This window comes from Ambystoma mexicanum, chromosome 7p (genome assembly GCF_040938575.1).
Source record: "Ambystoma mexicanum isolate Mex_15411 chromosome 7p, UKY_AmexF1_1, whole genome shotgun sequence".
NCBI classification, from domain to species: Eukaryota; Metazoa; Chordata; class Amphibia; order Caudata; family Ambystomatidae; genus Ambystoma; species Ambystoma mexicanum.
Genome location: NC_090939.1, coordinates 964103385 through 964115451, shown reverse-complemented (window position 1 = coordinate 964115451; position 12067 = coordinate 964103385). Strand labels below are relative to the sequence as shown.

Genomic DNA, 12067 nt, shown 5'->3' with positions numbered 1-12067 from the left:
GCTCCCTTTTAACTTTCTTTTGCTAACCTTGGGCGAACTACAGTTCCCAAGGGTAGAAAGGATCTTTGCGCCCCTTTTACATTTTATTCTGTGGAGCCAGAATACCCCACCTCATGTGGACTGCTGGGGAGATACAATGTATCCCCTTTCACATTAAAACTGTAACAATTCTGTTACAGGGACACGCTTACCTTCAATGGCTGGTGGCAGTGATAAATGAGGGATGTGTTCACAGCTGTAGTAAAGGCAACTAAGGGTGCTCATTTTACCAAAATGGCCCAGGTCTTCTTTTCTTGCCATTTTAGTGTTTCTTGTCGTTTCTTGTTCCTTCCCCCGACATCCAGGGTGGTAAATTCCTTTGTGTGATTTTTATCTTTGGCGGGTGTCCCCTGAACTCCCCGACCAGGCTCCAGTCTGTCTGAGGGCAAGAAGCGAGGGAGGAGTCCAAAACTCCCCAGCCCTTTGTCTTACACCTTGCTTGAATGGGGACAAATTCCAGTGGGGGCTGGCTGTCCTGACTGGACAATCAGACCGCCCCTTCTTGTAAAATGCGGGGAGAGAATGCAGAGGTTGTGCTGTAGTTCCTGATAAATACTGTGAACCTGGGAGCTGTAGAAAAGTCGACCACGGGAACCGAAACCGAAAGAGGATGAAGGAAAAGCAGCTGAAACCATTTCCAGCAACTGGAGAGCCTGCTGAGTAACTGCAGCCTGCTATAGCTCTTCCTTCCAATCGACCTGGGGACTTCCGAAAACAACCCCGACCCAGAGCCTGGTGAGACCCACTAGACTCAAGAAGACCTGCATTTTGAGCCACCCCACGCGTTGCTGCGACCTTGTGCTGCTGCAATACCCCAATACCCTGGGACCTCGAGCCACTGAGCGGTGCAGGGTCTTCTGAAATCCGAACCTTGCTGAAACTTCGTGGGCATCCTGGTGGATCTCCAGAGACACGAATCGAGTCTGAAACAGAGTGCTGGACCTTTGTAACGAGGAGAATTGAACCACGATTTTCTGTCTTTTTCTGTGCTTCTTGAAAAGGCACCAAATCTGCAGAACCGCATTCAGCAGCGAGGGAAACCTTGCCTAGAGCCGTCTTTATTCATCCCTGCTGCAAAGTTCCTTCTGAGGTCTTGTTTTCAGTCACCACGACAAGGAATCCACTGACCAGGTATTTGGCTGCAGATCCTGAAGTCCTCCTGCTGCAAAATCGTCTTCAATGCTGAGGTACTGTGTTGGCTTGGGTATGTACTTACCTTAAGCCTGTTAGGATTTCTGTGTAGCTGTGGGGTGTTTTCTGTGATGGGGAGGCCTCTCATCCAGTGCACCCAGTCCTACTGCTAGAATCCTGCTAGGGTGCCTTCTGCAAAGCCCCTGCACCCTCTTCTAGCCCTAGAAATAAAGTACTCACCTGTTTGCCCAGTTTTCCTAAGGTACTCTGACTTTTGCTACTAAAGAACCTATTCTGACACTGCCTGTTGGTCACTAGTCCTAGTGACCCCCCTTCTGCCACTGAGAACCCTCATGCTCCAGGAATAAGGGAAAGACTTGAAGGGATTCAGCCTTTTGTCTAGAAAAGAAAATAAGTGTTTACAAGTTACTTGTAAAGAGTTGTTTGGAAACTGTCATTCCAAGAGTGAACAGTTACAAAAGTTCTTACTTTCCATGGAGGTGTGATGCACTATTCTTAAAAGTATGGTTAACATTTTCTTTCCTTAAAAACTCTTTGCCATTCTAATAGAAAGTAGATGTGAAGGTATTTTTCTCTCCTGTGATTAGGTTGTGCCTCTTCCCAAAAGTAAAGTGTTGGTTTCACCAGATTATCCCTGCAGGATAATTGTATGAGTGTCCCCCATCTGGGCCTTGCTTCCCCTGACTTGCTGTTAGCCTGTCCAGAATAAGTCTGTATTTCTTTTTATTTTATACTTTATATAACCCGAGGGGTTTTTAAAAGTGAACTTTCTATTTTCTTTCTTTCTTTCATTTTCGCTTATATGCCTTTTTCGACCGTTGACAGAATTATGTCCAGAATTTTTGCTGTGGCAGTTACCCAGGTGGTTCTACCACCTCCAATCAATCTCGGCCACCAGGTCTCTACATCATAGGTATGGGCCGCGGCTAAGATTTCTTTCAGGTAAGGACCTCTTATTGAATCAACTCCTGGCCATTTTAACAGCAAGTGTTCAATTGTTTCCACTGTGCTCAGATCTTTACAAAATCTACACGTGTTTGTAGTGGCCAGGCCTCTTATCTCTAAGATTTCATTTGTGGGTAGTAAATTGAGGCACGCTCTTAAAAAAGTATTCCTCAGCTTTCTATTGGGATACTTTTTCACATATGGTTGAAGTTCGTGTAGTTTGTGAGCAGTATGTGGCAGATGTGAAGTTAGTTTGTATGAGGCTGCCTTTTCCAAAGTACATATCCAATCCATCTCGTTTAGCTTTTTTTGGATTTTTGTCGGATTATCCATTAGATCTTTTTTTGAGCATTGGATGTGGTCGAGTTTTGCTTCCTGGACTACCATTTGGTCAGACTGGCCACGCCACCTTCTTCTGCTTCTTTGTTTATTGCTCCCACAAGCATTGGACGATTTTCCAACAGTAATTTTCTGAACAGCATCATGCTGTTCCTTTCCACTATAGAGACCAGTGAGAGCTGGCTCATTTCGCGTCTAATCAGGGCTATTGGCGTTGATTTTGGTAATTTCAAGACTTCTCTGCAATATTGACTTTCCATCTTGTTCCAGATGTTTTGTGGTATCCCAAGCATCGCTTCAGCTCCGTAAACTAGTGTAGGAACAACCTTTACCCTGTTGAAGTCCACAATTGGAATAAGTGAAAAACGGCCATATTTTCTGTCAATCGCTTTTGCTTACGATGTTCAGTTCTTTGTTTTCTGAAGCAGATGTCTTTGCATTGCAAGCTCCTTAGATGAATTGTCCACAATAATGCCCAAATATTTAAATTCATTTACTGTTTCGATCTGTTCGCCTTCCAGGGACCAAGTAAAAGAGTCACCTTTATTTCTTCTTTTGCCAAGGAGCATGATTTTGGTCTTTGGTTTGTTTATTTCTAGACCATTTGCATTTTTATATTCCGCAAGGTTGTTTAGTTGTCTCTGCAACCCTATTGCAGTTTGATCAGCAATTAAGATGTCGTCCGCGTACATGATTCTTGAAATTTTCATCTGTCCAATTTGCGGGGGAAAAGATCTTATTTTTTCTTCTGTTTCTTTGTAATCTCCAATGAAACTCAAGAAGAGTGCAGGGGCCAAAGGGCATCCTTACTTGACCCCCTGGTTGGTTAAAATCTCCTCCGAAAGTGTACCTTGATTATCAAGCCTCACTTGTATCTTTGTGGCTGTGTGTAAAGCCATGATTGGATGTAAGATTTGTTCAGGGCATTTCCATGATCTTGGCTTCTCCCATAGTCTCTGTCTATTGACTTGGTCAAAAGCTTGTTTTAGGTCAATGAAGGCCATATAAATTCTGGTCCCTCTCGCCTGGCTTTTGTTTTTTAGGATATTAATCATTAGAATGTTAATTGTAGTTCCCACGTTCTTTTTAAAGCCAAATTGAAGAGGATCTTCACAGGGTGCCTCCTTTGCCCATCTTAGGAAATGTCGTAAAAGTAGCGAACCATACACCTTCCCAATCACATTCAGCAAAGCAATGGGCCGGAAATATTTTGGGTCACCCCTCGACCCTCTTTTATAAATAGGTACAACCACTGCATTTGTCCAGGATTTCGGTAGTACCTTTGCAACTGTCAATCTTTGGAATACCTCGCTTATGAAATTGGCCCATGCCTCAGGGTGTTCTTTTAAATGTCTGTTTGTAAGGCCATCTGGCCCAGGTGCCCTGGAATTTTTCAGTTTTTTTAAGATTAATAAAATGTCTCCGGATCATGAAGCTCAATCCAAGGTTCGGTGTCTGTGAAGTTTGTGGGTTCCATGCCCTCTCGGTTGAAGAAGAGGTTTTCAAAATGTGCTGTCCATTTAGCTTCAGGAATGCCATTTATGAAAGCATCTGAGTTTATCCGTTCCGTTGCGTTGATTAAAGCCCAAAAAGTTCTCGAGTCCTTAGTGGTTATGCATCGCAGCATATCTTCAGAGTCTTTTTGATACATCGCAAGACGATGGGTTTTCAGCCAGGAGGTATAGGTTTTTTGTTCACTTTTCCATAGTTGTTTATTATGGTTTGAGCTGTATTTTATTAGTCTTCGCTTGACCCTCCTAAGTTGGCGTCTTTTTTCAACTAAAAGGCTGTCATAGGTGTGGGTTGACTTATTCGTATTAATGCGATTTTGCAATCTCGGTTTTTTGAAGACATTCAATAAAGTACTATAGTCTGGTAAGTTGTCAGCTTGCGCCTTTTGCTCTATCTTGGTGTAATTTTTCGTCAAAGAGATGACGTTGTCCAAGCTCAAGGCAAGTCGGTTTCCTTTTGTGTTTACTTCGAGCTTTGGAGTCAAGGATGTTTGTTCATAGGAGACGTTTGGCCAAGTTAAGGACAAAAGGTTGTGATCGCTCGCCTTTGTTTTGATGACGTCAAAAGATGAAATAATAGACAGTAAGGCTGTTGAGGCGTAGATATAGTCTATTGTTGCCACCAAGCCTCGACCTTCCCAAGTTGGCAACAGGTCCGAGTTCTGGAATGTTGACCTCACATTTGTCAGGTCTTTGGCTTTCATCAGTAGCGACCATGCTTTTCCCCTAGCTTCGGCTTTGGTTTTAATTTGGTTATTAGTGCATACAGCATTCAGGTCTCCACAGACTAATAGATGTGTTTCAAAATGGTCGATGTATGCTTTGTCTATTTCTAGTTCAACCATGTCCAGAAAATCCCGATTTGAGATGGCTTCAGGATTCCAGTACAAGTTTATAATGATTGCTGGTTTTGAGACTGGTTTAATTTTTTGTATATCCCAGTATTTCCATTTGACTTGTACTGAGATCATCAAGAGAGACAGAGTCAGAATCTTAATCAATTTCATTCCTTTTCCTACTCTTACAGCAATTAACAGGCCAGAGGAAGGTCGTCCTTTTTGTCCCTTTTTGGCAGTCGCAAAAGCAATTTCAAATCCATCCAGAATAGGCTTTGTAGTAAGCCATGTCTCTTGTAAACATATAATGTCGAAGGAAGCAAAGTTCACGTCGTTCTGTACAGTGAGGTGCATAAACCATTGCGTATTCCATGAGCAGAGTTTTGCATGGTTTATGTTTTGGCCTCTTTTCAGGTCGTCTCCAAAATTTTTGCCAGAGATGAATTGCTATTTGTTGGTTTGAGAACTCAAAGCTTTCGGGAGCCAGACCCACAAGTTTTGTAGAGGGTTTAGATTGTCTTTTGTTCCTTTGGCATTGGCTGCCGCTTTCGTCTCCTGTGTGCACGTTCTTTTGATCTGCAATACTGGCCCCTTTGGCTTTCTATCGTATTTCGTCACTTCGGCGTCTGGATCTTTGTTTGTGCGCCCTAAGGCAGAAGCCATAGTGTCTGGCTTTGTTGTCCTTTCTTGGCCATGTTCTCGTCTAGACAGATGCCTCATCCTTTCCTGGACTCCAAATTCTGAGTTTTCATTTTTATAGTGTATTGGAAGGTTTGTTTTTCTCTCTTCTCGGGTTCTGTAATCACCTCGTGGGTCCTCTGTGACTGTTTTTTTTTCGCTTAGATTGTTTAAATCGGCTCCTTTTGCTCCTCTCTCTTCTCCCAATTCAATGATATCATATCCCATTTTTAAGAAGTACTTCACGGAGTCACACAGCCTCCGCTTAACTGATGTAGAGGAAATGAATAAAGGGGCCATAGCTTGGCGTCCTTCATGAAAGGGCTCAACTAGTTCCAGATCTCTGGAGTTCACTGATCTTAAATTCGGGATACTATGTAGTAATTCCAACACAGTTCTCCTGTTCAAGATCACATAGTCACGGCAGTTTCCAAGTTGTTCAATTTTAAAGACTGGAGTGCTTCTAAAGTACTTTTTGGGTGTCGCCCGTCGTCCTTGGGCCTTTCTTTCGTATTTTTTTTATGTCTTTCCTGTTTTGTTTCATGTCTATTCACTTTTCTGTCTTCGTTCCATGAGCGGTGCTCAGGTCTGTCTTGTTTTACTGCCTCTTTTTCAGGTGTAGTAGGAAATTGTTTTTCACCCCTTCTGTCCCAAAATTCTAGCTCTTTTATTGAGTCTGAGTTTTGCGAACTCTTGTTGACAATATTTGGTCCAATTTTTGCCTGCTTTGTAGGGCCCCAGTTTGTATTACAGGAGATCTTTTTACAGCGATCCTCTAGTGATAAAAATATTCTTTTATCCCCCCCTTTTCTTTTCGGCCTCCATCTATTTGAGGTTCTGATTTATGATGGCCCTTCTCTATGGTCGGTGATCCACAAGGTTGATTTAGGTTGTCAAGCACTTCATCCATTAGGAGATCTTCTGTGCACTTTGATGTTATGGAAGCTTTGGAGGTGTCCATTTCATTCACACCTGTTGGTGTGTTGGGTGTCTCTATATTTGTTGAAATTAAACAGTTTGCGTCAGTATTTGCTTTTATTTTCACCGCCTGTGTGTTCTTCCTATCTTTGAAGCTCATTTCCTGGACTGGTAAGCAAAACACAAGTTGTTTTTCGTTGTAGGCGGCTGATATAACTGATGACTTACATTCTGAAAAAATGGAAAAGTCTTTATTGGTAGCAGATTCCATACTCTTGTTTGGGAGGTTTTTTAGAGTAGATGTTTTTTTTTTAGAAGCCGGAGTTTGCATTGTTTTTGATTTATGTCCGCTAAGCAAGGAGTCATTCCTTACTACGTTTGGATGAAGATGTATACTTGTAGACTTAGGTCTCTTTGTTAGCGGCTGAGTAGGAGAAGGTTCCTCTATAATGAATACTTCGGCTTCTTCTGTTGGTTTTGTAGGCACTTGGGTTTTTGTTGACACATTATCCCATGTTTGGGCGCCCTTTTCAGTGGATACAATTTCAGTATTTGTTATCTTTCTCCTATCCCTATCGGCGATGGTCTTGATGCATCCGCCTTTAACTTTTCAGTTTCCATGGCGGTAACATACCCCTCCAGGTAAACAAACTTAGTGTGCATTGTAGCCAGTAGAGCGCAGTTGTCTTTTAATGAGTCATTTATAGCCTCATACAGTTTGGTGAAGGGGGCCATGGCAACTGCCACCGCGGCCATCAGTGTCACCATGTCCAATTTTTTTTCAGGTGTGTTTGCTACCAAGGAATCATGTCTAGGGTTTCTCCCAAAATCCCTAATTGGCGTACCTGTTTCAGATGCGTCTGGCTCATGTGTCGATATGTTAACGTCCTCAGCTGTTGCGAGCCAATCTTCTGGGTCCTCGCTTTCTATAGTGTTAATCGATGTGGATTTTTCGTTGTTATTATTAATTGGATTTTTTTCTATCCCAGAACTGGCCGATTCAGTGCTGCCCCTTTCGGGCTCCTTTTCCGGTGTCAATTCTCGTCCCCCGCAGGTTTGTTTGTAGGGAGAGGACTGGGCACGAGATTTTCTTGCTCATCTATGGCACAACCAAGTAAGTTTTTATGGCTTTCTAGATTTGGGTCTCCAATATTCAGTCCCAAAGATGATGTTTCCTGCTGTAAGTCCTCTGCACAGTGCACCACTTCCAGCATTTCGCTATTGGTTATTTCTCGTGTATTATCAAGTTTCCTTTTTCTAGGATTCACAAAAAAATCTGCCATGCTCTGAGGCGAGAATATGGTGGTTTGTCGGCTTTTGCTGTTTGTGCATTCTAGTACTCGCCTTATTTGTCTTTTTCTTCTCTTTTTTCCAGCGTTGTTGAAGTCAAAGCCTTTACATTCTGGCAGCTGACCTGGAAGTGTTTGTACAATTTCGGGGTATATTTTAGCCCCCGAGTTGTTATTTAGTTTTTGAGTAATTTTCAATTTTTTACAACACGGCCCTTTTTCTAATTGCCTTGCAGGTAGTTTTGTCGGTTGACAGTCTTTTGGGTGGTTTATATTTGCCACCTGATCGTTTTCTTTTAATAAGGGCAATTCTTCCAAATCAGGTATTGTCGTCTCACATGGGGGTTTCAGAGATGTTACTCCTGCCATACCCACTGAGCTGTCTTTTACTTGGGTATCAGGTCTGTGGAAATCCTGGAATGGCTCTGCGATCGAGTTTTCGGTCGTGATCTTTCTCGTGGCGGCCACCAGAGGGCCCTCTGATTCAACCGATGCTTGTCTAGTTTCGCTCTCCTCCGTTTCTTCCTCCGTAGATTTTTGTCCCTGCGATCCTTCCGTAGGGAGCCTCGCCGCGACCCCCGGGTCCGTCACCAGAGGCCCCGTGGGCCCTTGAATTGGATCTCCCAGACCGTTCTCCACAATCTGCGCCAAGCACAACGCCGTCAGTCCTCCGACAGACGGCGGAGCACATGCAGTTGGGAAGATGCGCCCATTTTCACATGAATCGCCGACCAGAGTTTCCTGAAGAGCCTCGGAGCAGCCCTGTAAGTTTTTAGATGTTTCTTCATTTATTCGGCATACAGTCCGGGTATCCATCTCTCCCAGCTCATTGATGTTGGAGCCTTGGACAGTAGGCTGAAACCCCTGTGTTAGAGAAAATGACTCTGCCGATGATTTATCTTTACCCCACGTTGTTTTTGGGCAAGAGCCCCCGCTAGTCTCTAGAGTCAATAAAGTGGGCTCATTTCTTCGGAAAGGGCTCCATAGGCTCCGCGGCTGTTCAGTGGTTGTCAGTTTAGGCAAATTTGACTGTGGCAAAGGATTTCTTCTCCTTTGTACATATAGTCCATCCACTTCAGCCCGGGTGCGCGAGCGTAGGCTCCTTTGCTGCAAATCATTCGCACTTTTCTCTGCAGTATGCGGGGACGGCAGAGTAGAGTCCCCAGCGTCCATAGCTGCCATAGACTGCTTCAGACTGCTACTCTGCCGCTACTCCGCGGCCGCTCCACGGGAGCAAGGAGTTTTTAAAGGGTGGTCAGGTGGTCTTGAAAAGATAGCAACAGTAGGAAGACTGGAACGTAGAATATCCGGCAGTCTCTGCTTCAGACTGCTACTCTGCTGCTACTCCGCGGCCGCTCCGCGGGAGCAAGGAGTTTTTAAAGGGTGGTCAGGTGGTCTTGAAAAGATAGCAACAGTAGGAGGACTGGAACGTAGAATATTCGGCAGTCTCTGCAGTCTCTGCTTCAGACTGCTACTCTGCCGCGACTCCGCCTAAGTCTGTATTAGGTTGTTGCCTATTCAGTAAAGTGTAACATTAGGGTTTACTTTCCCTGTGCTATCTAACCTAGAATGTGTGGTTCTAACTGTCCCTGATAAGTCATACTTCAGTTATCCTTTTAGCTGGGAAAGATCTAACTTGGGCTGCTTGTGAGATATAAAAAGTATATGGGTTTTACTTACCTTGAGTTAGCTATGTGCCTTCCCAAAAATAAGTTACAAGAGTTACTGCTTATCTCTATCTGTGGTTCACTGATCTCAAAAGCACCTGTAATTGAATATTACATCCTTAGGTTTTACTCACCTAGAATAACTGTGTGCTATCACAAAAGTAGTTATAGGTTTTTACTGCACCTGGAATAAGTGTTACACTATTCACAAAAAGTATATTGTCCAGTTGACTGATTAAGTGATTTGTACTAAGAGTCAGTGTATAACTTGTACGGTCTACTGTCCTTGCATTACTGAATGTAATTGTGAAAGTAGCCATGGGTTTTTACTCCCCAAGAATAGGTGTGACCTACACTGAATGTGTATGAAAAGGCTTTGACTTCCCTAGAACTACTGTCAGGGGTTCCAAATAATGTATACTTTGGTCTGTGTACTGTTAGGCAGAAACCTGATTTAAGACTACAGGTGTTTGGCATTACACCCACTTGGTAGCAGTCTGTACCACACAGATTCACTTGGTAGCTGTGGCTGAGCAGTCAGACTTCCCTCAAGAAGAGTTAGGCAGTATGCAGAGTATACACAATAGGTACAAAGACACAGTAGCACATCAAACACTGACCAGAGCTTTGGTTTAAAAGTATATAATTATTTATTTAAAAACACACTTGTGATTTACACTAGCAAAAACGAGGTAAGTAAATTCAGCACACAGTCACTATCATATATATACAACCCTATTCACTTATTAGACAAGTCTTAGTGAGCAACACCACTTATTTTCAGACAGAGGTGAGCGCTTAACATAAGATGACACTCTAATAAGTTGTTAAAAAAGGGAGGGAAAAAGGCAGAGTTATGGAAGCACACAAATTTCAGTACTTTTAAAAGAACCACAGTAAGGCAGAATAGGCAGAGTTATACTGGCGAGCAAGGAAGTCAATTGCAAGGCCCAGCTCTTGGAGAGAGCAAGCAGAAGGGGTCCAGGTTCACACATTGAGGTTATGCCAAAAGAGTCTTGTAGATAGTTCGCACACAAAGGATGAAATTAAAGTCAGGAAAAGTTAGCTAGGTTGTCCCAGGCCAGCCCAGGTTAGAAAGTCAAGGCTTTACCGTCACCACAAACGATCTGTCGCAAGGAAAGCCAGGCGGGGCACAGTACCTTAAGTGTGAAGGAAGCTCCAGCGGGGGCAGTTGTTCCTGGCAGCAGGTGCAAGTCGGCGTTTCGTTCAGAGGAAGAAGAGGTCTCGCCGTGGAGGAAATATGAAGGTCGTTGCACTGCCAGGGAAGAAACCAGCCACGGGGTTCTCCGGTTAAAAGGTACTACCCTTCTCTTTGTGGTAGTGGTAAACCGTGGTATTCCGTTTGCCGGGATGCTTGGCACGGGCAAGGCGGCCACGAGATGCTCCAGGAAGGTGAAAAGAAGGCAAAACTGGTTATCCCCACCAGTCAAAGGAAGAAGACTCTCCGGACTGGAGATCTCCTCTGTCATCGGGAAAAGTGGTGAGACGGTTCAGCAGGGCTCCACCGGTGGTGTCGTCGTTGTAGGTCGGCTCAGCTTCTCCCTCCTCGGATTCTTAGGTCCTGTGGCGACTTCTGAAGTTCCAGTCCCCAAAGCCCTGCTTTTATGCAGCACACCCCATTCACTCAGCCTAGCTGTCAATCAAACGTGCTAAGTGGTGAGCCGGCCTGGGCCAATCACACAAGAGTGCGACTTGAGTTACCAGGGTAACTCAGTCCAGGGTGCCTAAACCCCCTCCCACACGCCCTGTGGTACCCAGACAGAGTGGCACCACTTTTGGAGGCTTCTTTGGAGAAGCTCGCCAAAAAGTGGAACAAAGGGCTCGACTTGGGTTGGAGTCACAGAAGAGAACACAAACGTCATTTTAGAATCGAGTTCTGGCAAAAAATACCAACCGGTGAATTAATATTAAATAAATAAACCGGCGGTATGTTCGAGGCTATAGGAATTAAATAATTAAAGTTGGCAGCCTCGAACAATGGGAAAATCCCATAGAGATATATTCGTGGTCGAATATAAAAAGTAGTTTCCACTGCCACCAGCCAAAACTCGATCAGGGGGGACGGAGACGTGCCCCCTCGAACAACAGACCCCGGGGCAATCGAATTGCCCCGACCAGTACGTCCACAATATGATGGTTTGTACTGGTTTCTGTTCATAATCTGGGACTAGTAAAGCCAATGGTGACTTTACATGCCCTGGGAGACAGTAGTCAGTCCCAGGGTATGGAGTCTATGTTGGGGGGTCGCTACGACACCCCTGGGTTACGGCACGGAGGGTTCTGTGTAACCCACATCAAAAACACATGAGACCCTATGGAGTAAAAGACCCCATAGCCCATAAAACACATTGAAAGATAAAGGAACACCTCGAATCATGTATAAGAGTGGGAGTAAAAGAATCTCACTCTTAGCAGGAGAGAAAAAAACCAAACCCCAAAAATCCAGCAAAGCTGCTGGGGGATTCACTAGGTTTGGGAAATTAGCCTTACGGAGAATTCTCCCTAACATGTACCTTCAAGTCTAGTGTTGTATTTTTATATTGTGATTTCATATAATGTGTTAGTGCTTAATTACCCCTAGTTTTATCTGGGCCTACCTGTATTTAAATACATCCTTTATTTTTACAATACAAAGTGTTTCAGTGTTTCTTTGGACCATTTGTATTATGATT

The 12067-nt window shown here is 44.0% G+C and overlaps 1 protein-coding gene across 5 annotated transcripts in view; it reads right to left on the bottom strand.

The window, feature by feature from the left end:
- GK (glycerol kinase) overlaps nucleotides 1-12067 on the bottom strand; it is a 2191429-nt gene that overhangs the window by 973537 nt on the left and 1205825 nt on the right. The window lies entirely within an intron of this gene.